Source organism: Mustela erminea, chromosome 4, assembly GCF_009829155.1.
Source record: "Mustela erminea isolate mMusErm1 chromosome 4, mMusErm1.Pri, whole genome shotgun sequence".
Classification (NCBI taxonomy): domain Eukaryota; kingdom Metazoa; phylum Chordata; class Mammalia; order Carnivora; family Mustelidae; genus Mustela; species Mustela erminea.
This window is the reverse complement of record NC_045617.1, coordinates 12031537-12051342: the sequence shown is the minus strand read 5'-3', so window position 1 is coordinate 12051342 and position 19806 is coordinate 12031537. Positions and strand designations below refer to the sequence as shown.

The following is a 19806-nucleotide window of genomic DNA, read 5'->3' as shown; positions in this document are numbered from 1 at the left end:
ATGTGTTCTCTTTCTCTCTTTCACAAAAAAAAAAAAAAAAAGAAAGAAAGAAAAAAAGAAAAGAAAACCTTTATTAAGAATTTGTTTTAAATCTTAGTTTTTAGGTCAATTCACATTTGCTCATTCTTGCAAAAGTAATTGGTCATTTGGTTAAATTCTTGGGACTTGTTTATTATTTAAGGTACCCACCAGGACTTTATAAATACTTATTCCATAAATTCTCATTTTCATGACAATCGACTCCATTAAAAAAATTTTTTTTACACAGTTGGTGCCTTGAAACACTGAGGAAAAGCTTATATTATGAAATTTAGGTTTTCTGTGATTTTAAAATAGTACATACCACACTAGTATACATTTTGAATTAGCTTAAAATTGACTATTGGTTTTATAGGCATCTCCAGTTTACTTTAAAAAATAGTTAAAATTTTATTTTGCCCTTTATTTTTACTTAAATGTCAAAGTTTTCATTGATTCTACTGGGCTCTATTTTCTTCCTTTTTTTCTTTTTAAGGATATTTTTTACGAGAGAGCGTGTGCCCATGCAAGCAGGGGGAGGGGCAGAGGGAGAAGGAGAGGCCAGGGCCGAAGGCAGACCACCCACTGGGTCCCCCAGGCACCCCGCTGTTTTCTTGTTAATCAACACTTGTGAGGCTGTGGCCTCAAAGCAGTATACACCGTGCTAGGAAAGCACTTGAGTTATCTTCAAATTGACTCTGGATTTTAAGATGCATGGTTCATGTTGTTTAGGCATACTCTTGAGGCCAAAACAGCTTGGAAGGTGAAATGCTGCAGGAGAACAGCTGGGGAATTTCAAACAGAAACTTTCTGAAAATTTTGCTTGATGGGTATCGATGACACATGAGCTGGCTGATTTTTGATCAAGAGATTTTAGAGGCTCTAACAAAAAAGTGCAACAGACACTTTTCTCCTTTTGTATTTGCCATCACTGTTCTCTCCCCTCCTTGCCTGCTCTCACTCACTGGATTATTTTTTGGGGTATTCACCAGGTGCCAGGCACTTTTTAAAGTAGTAGATTTTAAAATTTTGTTTATTTATTAGAGTAAGTATGAGCAGGGGGCGAGGGAGAAGGAGAAGCAGACTCCCTGCTGAGCAGGGAGCCTGCTGCAGAGCTCGATCCCAGGACCCTGAGATCATGACCTGAGCTGAAGGCAGACACTCAACTGACCGAGCCACCCAGGCACCCCTAGAGTCATAGACTTAACAGTAAACACTTTTAACAAAATCTCTGCTTTGTGGAGTTTGCGTTCTCAGGCAAGCCTTGTGTCAAGCAATCTGCATGTATTATATTTGCTTAATCCTTACAACAACCCGGTGGGGCAGGTAATACTGTCCCCATTTTACAGATGAAGAAGCTGAGAAGCGAAGTGAGGGATCCAGTATCACACAGCAGGGGCTGAGGTCAAGGCAGGCGGAGCTCGGAAGCCTGGGCCCTGGGCGGGGAACAACTAGGTGGCGAAAGAATTGCACCTGCCAGTCGTTCACACATGTGGATTTTCAGTCTGGCACACGGGAGGTGAAACCTTCCAACCACGGCAGTTTTAGATCCGGAAGCTGGCTACACGGGCACTCACTGTGTTCTCTGGGCTCATTGGAAGCATTGGATTGGAAGACTTTTAAAATGAACTGGGAGGTGAATTTTCCTCCCCCAGGTAATATTGCTATGGATTTTGTGATTTTTCACATGCTTCATTTTCTTCTAGTACTGCCTTCATCCAGGACATTTTTGCAGTGGCGTTACTTCTATCCCATGTTTTTTTAGTCCACATTATTTGAAGTATTGCTTTTCCCATCAGGAACAGCAGACTACAGTTCTTCTCAGGCACATGAGTGTGTTGTGAAGTTTTTTGTTCATTTGTTAATTTCGCCAAAGGCAGATATTCATATTTGCGAGAGGTTATTTAGTATTTTGGAATCTTTTTTGGATAGAGGTAATTTATATTTTTAACTTTTATTATTTAACAATGACTAATACATTTAGTGATAAATATACATACTTAACCATTATTATTTAACAATAAATTATTTAACAAACTCCATTAATTTTTTATCAGATGAAATCCTTAGAATTGACTGAAGATTGTCAGTAAAGAATAATGCTTGGTAGGATTTTTTTCATATCATTGTGTGTTTTTCCTCAAAGGTGAAGAATATGAAAGGAGCAGAGTTTCTTGAATTTTAAGCAGTGATGTCATTTCTCTCAGGTTACTTTAAAAAATGTATTTTAATGTCCATCTTTCTTATAACTGTATATTAGTTCATCTTATCTGTTATTGGAGATAAGCATTATTACTGTCAATCCCATCTTGTGATGAAGGTACTGGGTGGGATTCAGAAGGCTCTAAAGTCAACAGGATGAATTGCTAACACAGATCTACTGATTTTGAAGCCCAAGATATTTCCACTCTACTTTGTGGCCATTTTTTTTTTTAATGAATCACGATTAGTCATGTGATATTGGAATATAAGATATTCATGTCCATGGTCATCAGCAGGTGAGTAACAGCTTTTGCTTAGTCTTGCCTAAGACTACTACATTTTACTAAAAACATGATCATTTTTAAAACTTCTCACTTTTTTGAGGTATAGTTGACATATAAAATTGTTGGTTATTTAAAGTGTACATTGTGATTTGATGTATGTGTACAGTATGAAAGGATTCTTTCCATCCAGTTAATTAAGAACATCTGTCACCTCATTGTTTATCCTGTGTGAGATTTACTTTCTACTTGTAGCAAATTTCGATTGTGCAATAGTGTTAGCAGCTGTAGTCACTATGTTTCACATTAGATCCTCAGACATTACTCATGTGTAACAAAAGTTTTTTTTTTTTTTTTTTTTTTTTTTTTTTTTTTTTTAAGATTTATTTGAGAAAGAGCCAGTGGGAGCAGGGGGAGTGACAGAGCTCAGAGAGGGAAAGAAGCAGACTCCCTTCGGAGTGCGGAGCCCAGCAAAGGGCTTCATCCCAGGACCCTGCGATCATGACCTGAGTCGGAATCAAGAGTCAGGCACCCAACTGACCAAGTCCCCCAGGCGCCTCTGTAACAAAAGTTTTTACCAGCCTCTCCTCCTTTCCCTGAGCCCTTGGCAACCACTTTTCTATTTTCTATTTATAGGAGTTTGACTGTGTGCATGTGTGTACATATGTCATTCCCCTAACTTTTTATTAAGAGAAATTGCCAAAATACGGTCAGTTGAAAGAATTGTGCAGTGAACACCACCACCACTAGAATTCTGTAATTTTAGCATGTTCCTGTATGTTTTTATATGTGTTCTTCTGCATTGTATGTTTGAGGATAGAATACTTGTTAAGGTGTAATTTAAGTAATGCTTAGAGATCTTTGCCAAGGAGCTTAATTTTAGATGCCTGTTAACATGTATATTCTGTTACGTTACTATCTCAGAATGAAGCATTATAAAGATAAAGTCTGGTTTTATGACTTGGAGATGTGCTGGCTTTTGTAATTTTAGGTTGGAGTACTAAGTTGAGATTGTTTTGTTGTAGTTGGGCAGAATTTAAAGAATTTTAAAAATCTTAGTTTGAAACCCTAAGAGACTTTATACACCCACAGAACTAAAGTTATTTGGGTGACCTCCATAATTAAAAATGGAATGAAACCGTGCAGACCCACTGGAAATGTCTGAGGAATATTGGAGATAATTCAGCCTTACTGTCATTTCTGGCATTAGTGGATCTACATGTAATATGCATCAGAGGGTCAAAATTGTCTTAAAATCTACAGGTGGGGGGGTGCCTGGGTTGCTCAATTGGTTAAACATCCGACTCTTGATTTCAGCTCAGGTCATGATCTTGGGGTCCTGGGATTGAGCCCCATATGAGGTTCCTTGCTTAGTGGGGAGCCTGTTTCTCCTTTTTCCTCTGCCCAGCCCCCTCAATGTGTGCTCTGTGCGCGTTCTCTCTCTCAAATAAATAAAATCTTAAAAAAATAATCTAGGGGGACGCCTGGGTGGCTCAGTTGGTTAAGCCGCTGTCTTCGGCTCAGGTCATGATCCCAAGGTCCTGGGATTGAGTCTCGCATCGGGCTCCTTGCTCGGCAGGGAGCCTGCTTCTCTCGCTGCCTCTGCCTGCCTCTCTGCCTGCTTGTGTGTACTCTCTCTCTCTCTCTCTCTGGAAAATAAATAAAATCTTAAAAAAAAAAATAATTTAGGGATGTTAGGTGACGCAGTCAGTTAAGCATCTGTCTTTGGCTGAGGTCATGAACTCAGGGTCCTGGGATCCAGCCCTGCCTGGGGTATTTTTTAAATACCCCAACGTGGGCCTTGAACTCATGACCTTGGGATTCAGAGTTGCATGTTTTACCAACTGAGCCAGCTGAGTGCCCAGCCTGGGGTATTTTTTAAACACACACATACACACATACGTATGCACATGGGTGTGCACACACACACACACACACACACATCAAATTAACATTTTGGGAATCCCCATGTTTTCTGTTCTGTGACTTGGCTTCCGTGGCAACCTTCTGACTGTGGTCCTGGGGCTTGTGGTTACTTGAGTGGCATGTCCTGGCTCTGCACTTTGCTGCTGACCAGCTCTATCACCTTGAAAAGTCACTTACAACCTCCATTTTTTATCTGTGAAATGAGGGAATTGGAATCGGCAGTTTTCCAGGTGTGCTCCACCAGCACTAAAAATTGTTTGTGTTCATGTTTGTGTTCATGAGTAAAGTTTTGTAGGGGGTAGAGTAGTTTTAGTAACTATCAGACAGATGACTGTATGTAATGGCTCTTATTATTTGCTAATAAAGATTAGAAAGTGTATCTTCAAGCAGGTTTTAACTACACGGAACCTGTGTGGGGAAAAAAGTTATGTGTTCACACTTGTTCTCTCGTGTGTAGGTGTGCGTATGCTTACGTCGGCGATGCATTTTTCATGCAAGATAGGGAGTTGAAAGCTTCTATGTCTGTAGTCCAGTCCAGTCTTGAATATTAAGTAAGAATCTTGTCAGTTGCATACATTGATCCGTTCGCATTTGAAAAATAACAAAAATTCTGCCTTAAAAAGCTGCTGTCGTACTTTGTCCAGGATAACTCGAACACTTCTGCTTAAGCTGTTTTCCTCTGTAGAGTATAATTTCAAAAATTTAGAAATTACACAGACCTAATCCTGTTCTCTCTTTCAGCACACCTTTCCCAAGAATTAATATAAAATGATTTGGAACTGTCGCTTCACCAGGGGGTTGTACTTTAAATTGAAGGTCTTTCATCAAAAGATATAGGAAGACCTCAAACCCTTGCATGTCTGGACTGTCGCTTTTTTTTTTTAAGATTTTATTTATTTATCAGAGAGAGAGAGGGGGAGAGAGCGAGCACAGACAGACAGAATGGCAGGCAGAGGCAGAGGGAGAAGCAGGCTCCCTGCTGAGCAAGGAGCCCGATGTGGGACTCCATCCCAGGACGCTGTGATCATGACCTGAGCCGAAGGCAGCTGCTTAACCAACTGAGCCACCCAGGCGTCCCTGGACTGTCGCTTTTTTGAAAAGGCAGTTTCATGCTTATTTCCCATAAACAAGTGACCTGTTGGATTAACAGTCACCCCCAATGTGGTTGGAGCACCGCAGCTCAGCTAATGTAAAAATGAAATGACTCTGGCAAGGAACATGGGAGTCAGTGTACACTCGATATTTTGCAAATCGCAAAATTATTTTGAAGGGCTGCTCTTGAGGCAGGGTTTTTAAGACCGTAACATTCCAGCTGTGGTTTTGGAGACAGAATGTTTACTACTGCTCTAAACACAAGGATGGTAGGTGTGTGTTCTTACTGCCAAAAGGCTTAAAAAAGCAGCGGAGGCTCCCTTCGAGTGAGTAAACCTTTATTCAGCAAACTTGGGGCCGCGTTCCTATGGAACTTTGGTGGTAATTCTGGAATGTGGGACCAACAGCAGCCCAGTCATGGGTGAGCCTGGCGGCTCCGAGGCTGTCCTGCCTAATCACTCCAGGCAGCCCATGGAAAACCACTTTCTGGTTAAGTGTGCATCATACTCGTCCACCAATGGGAAAAATTGAACATGATGAGGGTGTGTAGCTAGCAGACAAAAATATATCCAGCATTGCACAGGATCTGTTTTTAGCTCTTAACGGCCGAGCATTTGAAGTGTTCAGCGCTGTTTCCTGCCTTACCATGGGCAGAAAGAAGAGAGAGTTTGTGGATTTGTATATAGACCCTGACGTGGTGAAACTTTTTCTGCTCATTAAAAGAGTCTGAGGAACCCTGGCTACATACAAAGTGTTGGCAAAGGTAAGGTTAAAAATGTTTATTTTCCCCCTTCTGGAGTAGAGACTTAATTTTATATGTGAAATTTCAGTGTTGCTTGAAACACTCCTTTTGGGAGTATTTCTTTTGTTTAACGTTATTTTGTACTTAGGCTGCATAAGGGTGGGTTACCCTCAAATCTGAGTGTGTATATGCTTTCCAGTGCCTACTGGTGACTTCATACAGTTGGCCACCCTGTTTTACTAATTAATTCTCCAGACGCTAATGGCTTGTGTGGTTTGGGTTTCTTTTTCCCTGGTAGCTCAAGGAAGTACCGTTTCTCAGTCTGGTCATGTTAAAGCCTTAATGACTATTAATTTATCTTTAGCAGTTACTTCTTTTAGGGTACAAAGGGAAATTAAAATATGGCAGAGATTGTATTTTGTAGTTTCCTGGCTATTATGTAACTTCATCACGCCTTAGTTTTTGAGCTGAGTGAGTTGTTCGGTTTAAGAGTTTCTTTTTCAAGTTTGTGATCTCATGTTCACTGCTTATTACTGTTTGTCCTTAAGTTTTGTCTTGAATTTTCTGAAAATGAAATGAAATCCCTTGTAATCTTTGTGTGTGGTGGTGGTGTCATTCAAGTAGAATGGCCGTTTCATGTCATAATTCCCTCAGAAGCTATTCATTCATTAGGCATTTGTCTGGACCCCGGGGCTTATCAGCAGGGGTCTAGGAACCCTGGCTTGGGATAGTACTTCCTCAGCTTTAAGTTCATTTGGCCAAGCATGTAATTCTCAGAAAATTGGTAGGTGGAGAGACAGAAATAGGAAGCTTTTTTGAAGTCATTGTAACTTGGAAGATTATTTATAGAATTTCTGGAAAGTAGGGGTACTGCTGAAGAGCCGTGATGGTTTTTTTTCTCGCACGTTTTAAGTATTTCACTGTGGCCCTCTGTCACACCCAGGGATCCTACAGTTTTTACTTACTTTCAGTATAATGGGATTATGAGTTATTTTAGGAAGGGCAATGTGTGTCTTTCACCATGTCTCTTCTCTGTGGCTCTAGGGTGCCTTGTCCGTTCTTTCACTTCCTTGACTGAAATGTCTTTTTGGGATGAGGCCATGTGAGGACTGTTCACACAGGTTAGAATTAATAGAAACATTGGGAGCATTTCATTTTATTTATTACTTCTCCTTTGGACCTGGAAAAGGCTACTCTGACAGGGCACTGTCTTCTCTTCTAGTCAGATTAACACTTGTCAACCACTTTGATTTTTACCAGAGCGTGTGGTCAGAAACTGAAGTCTGTTGAAGAACCTTAGGACTCCAGTCCAGGCCAACCAGACTGTAAATTTAGTGTTTTGAATGCAAGTAGATAACACCTTTCTTCAGTATTTTAGTGCAGAGGGAGTCCCTTGCAAAGGCGTCTCCTCAGACCAGCCCCCTTCAGGGATGCCTGGAAAAGCAAGATAAGGGTCGGGCCATTTGCCAAGAGATTATCCTTCCAAAGTGGTCCCTCACTTAACTACTAAGTAGAGTAGATATTTCTGTCTTGGTGGTCTACACTTGTGTTTGAGGAGAAACTTATTCCCTTTTTTACAGATTTAAAGTTAGTGCAGGCTCGCTAAAACCTCTTTTTACCATCGATATGGGGAGGATGTGGGAAGAAGACGGGGAAGTCTGAAAAGGAAACACGTGCTCCTTAAATGTTGGATGGGTCGGACTTTCTCTTTCTTTCTTCTCAAGATTTTATTTATTTACTTGACAGAGCAAGAGAGAGCATAAGCAGGGGGACTGGCAGACAGAGGGAGAGGGAGAAGCTGGCTCTGCACTGGGCAGGGAGCTGGATGTGGGTCTCAATCCCAGGGCCCTGGCATCATGACCTGAGCTGAAGGCGGACGCTTAGCCAACTGAGCCACCCAGACGCCCTGAATGGGACACTTTTCTATGCCTGCACATACCCATGGTTTGGCCCACTTTGTAAGATTCATTTACACGGAGATGATAAACTGGGTTAGTGAGACCCCTTAATGACATGCCACTATGAGATTTTAAACAACCTCATTTTTAATGGAAAAATGAAAAAACCTCATTTTTAGTTCAGAACAAGATCTTTTTGGACATTAAAAAAATTTAAGTGATACTCTGCACTTTTTATTTAACATTAAGTATACCTTAGGTAAAGGCCAAGATAAAAATGGCTTTCTTAGGAAGACTCAAAAAAAAAAAAAAAAAAGGCATGGAATCGAAAATAATAGCAACAGTATTAAGGATGGGGAAAGGTAGTAGTGATGTAGGAGATAATCCTGAATTTCTGACTGTTGTCACCTGCAGGTACACAACATTGTGTTCGTAATAGTTCGAATTCTGATAATGGCAGTGTCTTTATGACTCAGTCTATCTCAGTAGGCTTATAAGTGGCGGGTGGCTATAACGTGAGTATCCCAGGAACACGTTATACACTGTTGTCAGCTGTTTAAAGCCCATGGTATTGTCAGGCTGCACAGGGATCTTAGACAACTTACAAATGGGAAAACTGGAAAACCACAGCGCTGATATGACTTGTCCAAAGTCCGTGAGATGGTTAGTTGCTGGGCTGAGACGGGATACCAGGTATCTTGTTAGCCCCTTCCTGAGACTGGCTGTTTCTTGCATTGGAAATGCGTTGGTATGTACTACTTTTTCTTTGTAAGTGGTAGAGACATGTCTGTGTATACCTACATATATGTGTATATACATTTACACACCCACCCCTGTCCGTTTCTCTCCCTCTATCTGTTCTTTCTTTCATTTACTTACCTATCTACTTATCAGACCAGATAGACTTAAAGGTATGGTGGGAGACAAGAGTTGTCTGTCTTATATCCTAATGAAATTCAAAGCCGTACACTCACTTGGGGTCCTATTTCCCGTTGATGTCTCACCGGAGAGAATTTTAGGTGCCCAGGTGCTGTGCTAACCTCTGATGATGAGACAGCTTTGATTAGACTTCATCTGCCGATCTTCCTGGTTCAGCCTGGGATGAAGAGTTGAAGCGTTCCCTCCCCTCCCCCAGTCCCATTCCAATAGAAGACTGTTTAGAGGGAGGTCTGACTAGAGGGAGGCATGGAAGGGAACAGCAGAACAGCAGATGGGCTTTCCTTTAGTGCCAAGGTAATGCAAGGCACTTTTGGAAAAATAAACGTCACAAGTAAAGTGATAGACTGAGTTATCATTTCACTGTAGGAAAGGGATGTAGTAGGTGCTACAGATAATGTCAGGGCGGACTTGGTCCAGGGCGTTCCAAAGACTTAAATAAAGGTTTGCAAATCCTGCCTATCTTTAGGACAACATTGGAAAGTGAAAACACTCCTTTATCCTGTTTTTGTCCGGGACCCGTGACACATCTCTGTAGTGGCAGAATTGTTAGAATCTCCATTCTAAAGTGGACATGGGGGGAGGGGCTGAAGGGAGGCAGCGTCGATGGCCCGGGAGAGACAGAAGCTGAGCATTTGGTGACTGAAGGCGATGGAAAGGAGCTCTGGGCAGAGAGAATGAGACTGTTCTCAAGTCCTCTGTGGCCACTCCTGGAAGGCGGAAGGACAGGTGCAAGGACTCGTTATACACAGTCCTAAACCAGGAAAACTCATGATAGTAAACGTTAACAGAGAGTTAATTTTTTTTTTTTTAAGATTTTATTTATTTATTTGACAGAGAGAGATCAAATGTAGACAGAGAGGCAGGCAGAGAGAGAGAGAGGAGGAAGCAGGCTCCCTGCTGAGCAGAGAGCCCGATGCGGGACTCGATCCCAGGACCCTGAGATCATGACCTGAGCCGAAGGCAGCGGCTTAACCCACTGAGCCACCCAGGCGCCCCGGGAGAGTTAAGATCTTTATGAAAAGTGTACATAACCTCAAGGATAGTGTAGGGGTGTGGAGGTGCAGATGTCGTCTGCTTAACACTGATGGGATGGACAAAGGCATCAGAAATAGCCAGAAAAGTGAAATACAAAACAACACTAAAACACCCTGGAAATGTGTCACCTAGCAAAGACCTTCACTTGCTCCCGCTGCCACGTGACTTCTAAAGGGAAGATGGAAATTACAAGAACACACAGCAATAAGCAGCTTCCCAGAGTTCTGCCCTGGAGCTAATGCCCTTCTGTCCTGGTGCCCTACTACATCTTCTCTATCGCTGTTTTCAAGTGTTTTTCTAGAGTTTCTCTCCTGGCACAGGGTGGTGGCTTGGGCTGGGTCCTGTCTTGTGCGTGAGAGTCCTGCTTTGTCTACTTAAAGGACAACGTTTCGGCAGTAACCTCTCTCCTGTCACACAGCACATTTTCCCTCCGGTTACTCCCATTCACATGCCGTGATTTCTCCTGAGGACAGACACGCAGACAGAGAGACAGACACACCAGGGACCACCCCCCATTTTTGGATTCCTCTGTCCTTCTAGCTACCAGTGGCTGCTCTGTTCCCCATGACAGGACAGCTGCAGCAAGTCCTTGCCCTTCACCGTCTTCCGTTTCATTGACCTCGTCCTCACACTCACTCCCAGGGTTCACTCCCGCGCCACTCCGGTCAGGGTCATGGATAAACCTCCCCGTTGCTGGGTTCAGTGCTCTGTTATCTCCCACAGTTTTTGATTGGCTTTGAGGAGAGCATATTCTCTTGGTTTCCTCTTAATTAGATTCACTGACTGTATCTTGTGTTTCCTTCACGTGCTCATCTCCTCATTTCCTTGACCTCCTCTCGTAGGGAGCACCCCAGGCCTCTTCTCTTCCCTTTGTTCTTTGACTCCCTTGGAGAGCTCATCCGTTTAGGTCAGCTCAGTATTCCCACTGTCAGGTCCGACAGACAGCTCAAACCCAACTCTTTGCCTCCTTCTAAGCCTCCTCTGCTGTGGCCTTCCCCGTGCTTCAGGAATGAAGATCATGGTGGCCTTCTTGACCGTCACCGCTCCTGCCCGTCCACCTGGGAATCCTCTTGGCGCTCTCCCCTCCCTTCCCCCATATCCGGACTCGGACCTCTTCTCACCAGTCTCCCCAAGTCCAGCCCACACCGTCTCTCCCCTGAATCAGCCTAATTGCCCCCCAGCCCCAGCTTCCACAAAACTGCCAACAGCCCAACACAGGGCAGCCGCAGTGGTCCTCTTGAAGTATACCTCTTGGTGAGCCTTCTGTAGTCCCAACCCTCTAATCACGACATTCAATTTCGAGGGGAAAGCCAGTGGCCTGACAATGTCCCTTAGGGCTGCACTCTCTGGTTCCTTGTCCCTTCTTTGACCCCTTCTGTGCCGGTCACACCGGCCTGCCTGTTCTACCTCTTCGAGCGTGTGTACTTTCTGTGCTCTGCTTCGAGTGTCTTTTCCCCAGAATTCACATGGCTTCTGTCCTGCTTGTCTACTTAAATGCCACATTCCGTGAGGCTTTCCTCTTCCGCCCTTTCTAAAATGACAGTAGCCCTCCCCCAACCTCTCCTTCTCCTCCTTTTTTTGCTAAAATTCTTGTCACCTTATAGTAATTTACTTACTTTCCTCATTTGTTGTTTGTCCTGCCCCTTCTATAATAGAAGCTCCGTGAAAGCAGGAATTTTGGGGAATGGGGTCTATTTATTGTTATATCCTCAAGGCCTGGAACAGTGTCCACCACAAAGTAGTTGTTCAGTAAACAAATATTGCATTAATCAAAGTGTTTCTTACCTAGGATGCCTGATGAGGTTCCTACAGCAGCCTAATACGAATCCTAAATATTGTTGGAACTCCTATATTTTACCTCAGACATGTAAATTTTCTATTTTACTTCATTATATATTTCTTTATTGAAGCAATTCTAAAATTACTTTACCTCCGGTGAAATTAAAGCTTCAGGAAGATGCCACTTGGCTGTACGGTGGTCTTGAGTTCCCCTTCCCTCTCTCCACCACCGGGGGCTTGGTCACCATGTCTCACCCTCACAGCCTTGGGGAAGTGTATTGGTTTTTTTTTTTTTTTTTTTTTTAAGATTTATTTATTTATTAGAGTGCATGCATGTGAGCAAGGAGACAGGAAGAGGGGGAGCATCATCAAGCCGACTCCCCCTGAGTGTGGTGCCTATCGTGGGGCTCAGTTTCATGACCCGTAAGATCATGACCGGAGCCAAAACCAAGATTTGGAGGCTTAACTGATTGAGCCCCAGGAGGTATATTCTAAATTCCAGTGGATATTTAAGCTAGAGACCATGAAGTGTGCGCCACCAAGAAAACCAGTTTTTCCTTTGTGTGATGTTTTTTTGTGAAGTAGTGAAATGGACAAACTACATTGTAACCTTAAATCTTCTCCGTTAACTTAAAAGTTCAGTTTTTCATTTCTCTCTCCTGGCCACTCCCAGCTGTGTAAGCCTTTGCCGCCTGAAAAAGGGATACCATCAGAGACAGACTTTCTTAGTGCTTTCTTTAGGAAAGGGGCGTGGATCACAAATGTTCTTTGAGAAGAAAAGCCTGAAAGTTAAATTGTACTTTGGTTAAAAAAAAAAAAAGGAAAATTTCAGGTTGAAAAGTGCAGAAATATTTAAAAATTATTGTGATGCAATGCCTGTATTAAAACAGTACTAAAAGACTTCCAAGTTGGTTTCCTGCCTTGACCCCTTAGTGGTCTTGGTGAAATTATTTAATCCCTGGAGGTGACAGGGCTGATCCTGAAAGCATTTGGGGTTCTTGTGCCCCAAGTGGCCTTGGCACACACCAGTTCAGGGCGCATTAGATCCTTTCCTTCCCTCTGTGTGTCCTTCTACTTTAGGTATCCAAAAAATTGCAAATTCTGTAGATTATGCAATTTATTTATTTTAAAGATTTTACTTATTTGAGAGAGAGCACGAGCGAGAGAGCACAAGCAGGGGCAGTGGCAGAGGGAGAGAGAGAGGGAGAAGCAGACTCCCCACTAAGCAGGGAACCTGATGCAGGGCTCAGCCCCAGGACGCTGAGATCATGACCTGAGCTGAAGGCAGCTGCTTAATCCACTGAGCCACCCAGCACCCCTAAATTATGCAATTTAAGCTATACCTAATCTATTCATTTTTTTTTTTCCTGGAAGTTTCTGTAAATTTGCCAGCTAAAATCGGACTAGGTTTTTTGTGAATAATCATATAATTTAAGGAAAAGTTCAGCAACAACTTGTTTAATTTTACCTGTGGACCCCTGTGGACCCCAGAACAACTTCTGTTGTAGCCTTAAGCCTCAGGCTTGGAGAAGTGAGCTCTCCGATCAGGCTGCATGCTGGGCTGGGGTGGAAGAGTCACATGTTTATAAGGGCGAGGAAAGCGCCTACTCAAATGAGGGGAAAAAATGTGCAGTTTAAGCCTGTTCATTTTTTAACATGAACAGTATATAATGAACCAAGATTTTAACCAGGAATCACTAGGTACAGTTACCACGGTGTATTTTGGTCACAGAATGTGACTGAGGTTCAGGGGTGCGATGCCTGCTTCTGATTTACTGAAGCACGTGCCTTACCTACTGGTGTCCGAGTCCTCGAGAAGCCCTGTGGTTCACAGCCCGCGCGTCCCCATGCAAGGGCTTCTGTTTCCATACAAAGCTTGGGAAGGACTCACCCAAGCCTGAACTCCCTTTTTTTGTGGAAGGGTTCCTGTTTATAAAAGTTTAAAATGAGAGGTTATTGGAAAGTCATGCTAGCAAACCTGAATCTTGTGAGTCTTTGGCCGCCACCAAATGTGCTTACTGCGCAAGGTCTGTAGAGGCAAGGATGTTGGCCAAATTTTGGATGAGATTTGAAGTAGACTTTGGAGAAAAGGGTTGGACTGAACATTTGATATATTTAAAAAAAAGAAAAACTGGGAAAAACAAGGATGAAAATGTATGAAAGGCATTCTGATCATTTCAAAAAGAAAAATAAGAAAAATCATTATTTTCTCTAGGATTATTTTATTTAAAACTAAATTCTATAATTTTGCTTGAAAAGGTGGTTTAAATAAAACAACAAGAACGAAACCCTGAATTATGTTCAGTTTCTGTGACGGCGTAGATGAGGCTGGGCCCTCCGCTCCCTGGCATTCCAGCGACATACCGATAATATTTGTGGGATTGTTGGTCTCACCACCTCGCTCGTGAAGTCCATGCTGTTAAAATTGTCATAAACCCCTTATTGGTTCTACAAATAGTTTATATTGGTAATGAGCCCCTCCCCACGCCATCTGAGAAGCCCTTTTGGGGGCAGGATCAGATCATACATCCCTTTTGTTCCCCTCACAGTCTCAGGACAGAGGGGGACATAAGCAGGAGGGTCTCCTCATTCATGTCGAATGGTGAGTGGGACTCTGTGACGTTCAACTTCCAAGGTTCTGCCAGCACTGAGAACGTCTCCCTCCTTTGCCATTGCTGCCCCCACACTGCTCTTTGAGGTGTGGATGACTGTGGGCTCCTTCTCCAGACGGTATGCTCAGGTGTCCCTAGGGGGTGGCACACCGTGGTGCTTCTGGGACAGCAGGGCGCATGGGGAGCGGTGATGGGTTACTGAGAGTCGACATCTCCCTAGCCTCTCCCCCTCTCCCACCTCCCCCTTCTCTAAACCTTGTCCCTGACACCAGTGGTCAGGCCCTGCTGCCCTTGAGTTTCTCCTGAACAAGCCGGGGTCTTTCTCCATGCAGTCACTTAGGGACTCCACACGCTGTCACACATGCCCATGTCTCAGAAACGGCTTTTCTCTTCCTTGGACGGCCCTTCTTTTCCTGTTTTCACCTAACAGGATCCCACTCATCCTTCAAGACTCAGGTCTTCAGTTAACTTTTGGGGGAAGTAATTTTTTTTCTTTTTTCAAGATTGCTTTATTTGAGAGAAAGTGTGAGACAGCGTGAGTGTGGGGAGACACAGACTCCCCGCAGAGCAGGGACTCTCCTGGGATCCCGACCTGAGCTGAAGGCAGATGCTTAACGCACTGAGCCACCCACGTGCCCGTAGGGGGTTAGTTTTTAACTTTGCTCTGAAGAATTTAAACATCCAGTGAAAGTTTCTTTCAAGATGTAGAATGAAGGAGAGCGAGGACCTTGTGCCCAGCCCGTGGGGCCCGGGATTGCCCTCTGACCCCGGCGGCGCTTTGTCTCTTCCTGTCTTTAGCTCAAGCGTTTGCCGGGGGCTGTGAGCGAGCAAATCTTTTGAGACTCCCTGGACTCTGTTTGTCCTTGGGTCTTACTAAAAGAGATGTGCCATGCAACTGCTCCTTGAGGTTTTATAAGTCACTGTTTCATTGTTTTTCACACTTTTTTTGTGGTTTGGTCGTGAAGACACAATTGTTCATTATCGCTCAGTATCCTCGCAAACAGACAAGCACACACAGAATTTAATTTCATAAAACCGTTTTTACTTTTACTGGAAGGCTCGTCTCTCCTTTGTCTGATTTTATTCTGTACTCTGCTCTATGGCTCTTCTGTTCTTAGAAAAATACTGATCACCGATTCATTAAACGAATTTCACGACCCGTAGTTGGACAAGCATTTCTAAATGCTTAGACGTTAGAGTTTGTTACGAAACGGGTGAGCGCGGAGACCCTCCTTGGGATGAATTGGTTTCCTCAGGCGATGGGTGCTGCAAAAGCCCGGCTGTGGTTTCTGTGGAATTCACTACCCCTCCCCGCCCGGCACGAGCCGGCTTGTCCTGGGCTTTCCGACGTGCAGGTTGGTTTGTCCGTCCATCTGTGAATACGCCTTTGGAAGGGGTCCTGCTGGATGGGGACAGCACTGCTAGGGCTCCGCAGTGCACGTTCCGCTTTTGAGGCCCTGGCAGCAGCTTGCTGTCTGCCCGCTTGACTGGTAAGGATCCCTCTTCCTAAGCACTGTTCCTGGGGAGACCAGATGCTTCTCTCGCCTGCCTCCTTTACGCATGGGGGTCAAGTCTTCTTGTGATGAGCCACGGGCCTCTTTGAGTCATGGCATTTAGTTCTCGCATTGTGACTAGTTCACTGACTCAGCATGAGAGAAGCAGGTTTGGGCAACATGTATAGCGTTTGTTACTAAGTTTGGAGCCTGGCAGCCATGAATGCATTTGTTTCCGATTTTTCAGCATGTTCTTGTGTTATAGCCGTTTTAATAAGACAGGCAGTAAAACTTGAAGGCAGGGCTTCTGAGCCTCAACACTATTGACACATTGGGTCAGGGAACCCATGGGGGCCATCCTGTTGGCCACGGACAGAATTCCACCCAGCAGATGCCCTGACCCCAGTTGTGACAATTGGAAATGTCTCCAGATGCTACCAATTGTCCCCATGGGGCCAAAGTTGATGTGGTGTTGAGAATGACTGCTTTAGAGTCATACCAGTTGTTCATTGAGTAGTTAGGTTATTTTCGTCCATTTAAAAAAAAAAAAAGATTTTATTTATTTATTTGACAGAGAGATCACAAGTAGGCAGAGAGGCAGGCAGAGAGAGGGGAAAGCAGGCTCCCCGCTGAGCAGAGAGCCCGATGCAGGGCTCGATCCCAGGTCCCCAAGATCATGATCCAAGCCAAAGGCAGTGGCTTAACCCACTGAGCCACCCAGGTGCCCCTCATTTTTTTTTTTTATCATGACTATCTAATAACATAAGCCACGTACTTATGTGACTGCTTTTGTTGACATTTGGCAGACCTCTGACACACAAGGTAGTTTCACATGCTGTTACTGTTTGGAGAATTGATAAAAAAAAAATCAGAAATGTGCTAACAGAACTTGGAAGATTACAAATATATAAATATATAATAATTAGCATAATTGATAGTGAATAAAATGGAACAAGAAACGGCCCTAAGATTTGATATCATAGTACACGAAATTAGACTTAAAACTAAAGCTAGTAATAGTATTATGGATGTGTGCTGTGTTTCCCAGTTTTTTTTGGTGGTTTCATGTATATTTCCACTAGTCTCACTCTGTGAGGTAAGTAGGGTAGATATTTTTATCCTCAGGTTGTAAGTGGGGGAAATGAGATTCAGAGAGTGTTAGGTAATTTGCCCAAAGCCTAGTGCTATTTAAGAGATGGAAACGGATCTTAAACTCAAGTTCTCTGACACAAACTAGAGTAGGAATCTGAGACTTGTCTTTTTAATAATCAAAGTACGCCCTCTCCAGCCTCCCACCCCCAGATAAAGGACACCAGGTAGATATTGTTACGGTTAATGATGGCTAGTCGTATTCTCATCCTTTTTCTTAGTTCTTAGCACCATCTGGAATGTTGGCCTTGGACAAGGAAGAAGCTCCTATTTCAGTACGAAAATCTCTCTGGAATTTCATGAGAAGCCTTGTTGGTGTCTCATGGTGGTAGAACCTGAGTTTCCCTCACTGCCTTGCCCAGCCATAAGCCTGCTTTTATGCAGTGTCCCCACACTTCTGTTGTGCTTGCTGTCCCTGGTCAGCCCTGGTCCTCCTCACAGAGCCATCTGGCCCCCAGGGGGGGTGCTTCTTACTCCCCTTTAGTTGCTCTTTCTGACAGCTGGCCCAGGCCAGAGACAAAGCAGTCTTTCCTCTGCTGTAAACTCTATACTGCATAGAAATGGAGACTTTGGAAATCTTAACACATCAGTTCAAGGCAAATGAAAAAAAGGTAAATCTTGCATTTCCTCCTGAAAGAGGTTTTCTGTGGATTTCAGTAGGTCCCAGTGGCTGTTGGGATCGTGGTGACGTATTTGTGAATTCCTTCACATGGCTGCACATTTCTGGGGGGTGGTCATTGATCACAGTTTTAATAAGAACAAACATTGTTCTTATTCGTGATTTTAGCTTAAAAAGCACATTTATGTAATTGGAGATTGGAAGGTAATGCAAAAAACCAAAGACAAGGACTTTTTTGTCTTTCTTTTAGGTTCATGAGATTGTGGTCTATTTTTAAAAATTGTGATATTTTATTATACAATAAATAAAAGAATTATTATAAAAAAGTGTTTATGCAACACACAGTGTTTGCTCAGCACACACAGTCTTTGCAGTATATCGTTTATTCCAGAATGTCTTCCCTGAATTCTCTCGCAGTCAGCTGTGGGCCTGGATGCACATTTATATACCCATTAGCATCAGTTGTAGGTTAGCATACCTAATGCGTGTTACTACATGAAGGCATTCCTAATACGGATTATTACAGGTTAGTGTATCTAATATCTGTTTTTTTCTGCTTAGAGACACTGGGGTCTTTGAACTGTTTCTTCTCTTAAAAAAAAAATAGGGAATCTGTTGTTTCATATTTTCAGCCCCCTCTCAATCAACAAAAAAATTTTTTTTAAAGGTTTTATTTATTTATTTGAGACAGACAGACGGAGAGAGAGCAAGCGAGTGAGCATGAGCGAGGAGAAGGTCAGAGGGAGAAGTAGACTCCCCGCAGAGCTGGGAGCCCGATGTGGGACTTGATCCTGGGACTCCGGGCTCACTTCCTGAGCAGAAGGCAGTGGTTTAACCAACTGAGTCACCCAGGCACCCAAACAAAAATGTTTTTAACTACCATAAATTTCCTTTGGTAAAGGAGTCAGGGGTGCTGAACATTTGACCTATTTATTCTCTTTTTTCTAGACAAAAATCACAGCGGAAGCATGACCGTTAGTATCTGTTCAATTTGCCAAACTCCTCAGGGTAATTGTTTCCCTCAGAAATGACCCTTCCTGTCAATAAATTCCTCATAAATATTGAATAAATTCTTCTCATTCTAGTTGAAGGCTGGTTTTCTTCTGCCAGGATTGGCTGAAGATGTTGAACAGCTGATAGGCATTTCTGTAGGCAACAATGCACGTTGTTCCCCGTCTCCATCAATCGCCTTTTGCTTTTCTCTAGGGAGTGTTGTGTTCAGTGGAAACATGCCCTCGTGGGCATATGTGTCAGTCTTTTGGCTGGACCCTTTGGGAATGATTCCTTCTCATTCCTGCTCAACCTTCTGCCACGTGAAGTTGGTTCATTTAGTTCAACAGGTGTGTACTGAATGGGCCCCCAAAATGGCAGGCCTCGCGTGGACAGTGTCCTGTAAGGGACAGGGTCCAGGGCTATGTTTTTGAAGCATAACATGACATCAAAATTAAGCTACTTAATTTCAAAAGTAATATGAAGCGTTGAGGTTATAACCTGCTGTTGGGGACTGAGCTTCCGCCCTGGAGCCCTTCTGTGGCTTTGATTCCTGGCCTTTGTGTGTCCTTGAGCAGCTGACAAAGGGGGCTTCTCAGCGGCAGTTTTGAGCCACTGATGTTGGAGGGCTTGACGCCAGGGCTGTGTGTGCTGCTCTTCAGGCACGTGACCTTCGGAGCAGAAGGGCCTGACAAAGCAGGCGGCTGTGGGTGAGTGACCCTGGAGCCTTTCACATTGGGGGTCATCACCGGGCCTTGGTCTTGAGCAAAGTAAACAAGTTCAGAGGTTCCCCACAATCAGTTCATGGGGGAGGCCTCCGTGGCGGCAGCCGGGGTGACTCTGCTGCTTCGAGTTCCTTGAGTTAAGATGTAGCAGAGAAAACACTGACAACTCAGATTTTGAGCTTTTAAAAGGGTTGAGTTCTTGGGGTGCCGGGGTGGCTCAGCTGGTTAAGTGCCTGACTCTTGGTTTTGGCTCTGGTTGTGATCTCAGGGCTGTGATGGAGCCCCATGTCGAGCTCTACCCTGGGC

General features: G+C 43.7%; 1 protein-coding gene across 3 annotated transcripts in view; it reads left to right on the top strand.

The window, feature by feature from the left end:
* TIAM2 (TIAM Rac1 associated GEF 2) overlaps nucleotides 1-19806 on the top strand; it is a 225279-nt gene that overhangs the window by 94178 nt on the left and 111295 nt on the right. The window contains exon 1 of one of the 3 annotated variants that reach the window (XM_032338644.1): nucleotides 6124-6282. The exons of the other annotated variants lie outside the window; for them this stretch is intronic. The gene's annotated coding sequence lies outside the window, so the exon portion shown is untranslated. Of the gene's footprint in view, nucleotides 1-6123; nucleotides 6283-19806 lie in introns of those variants that run through there. 3 annotated transcript variants of the gene reach the window in all.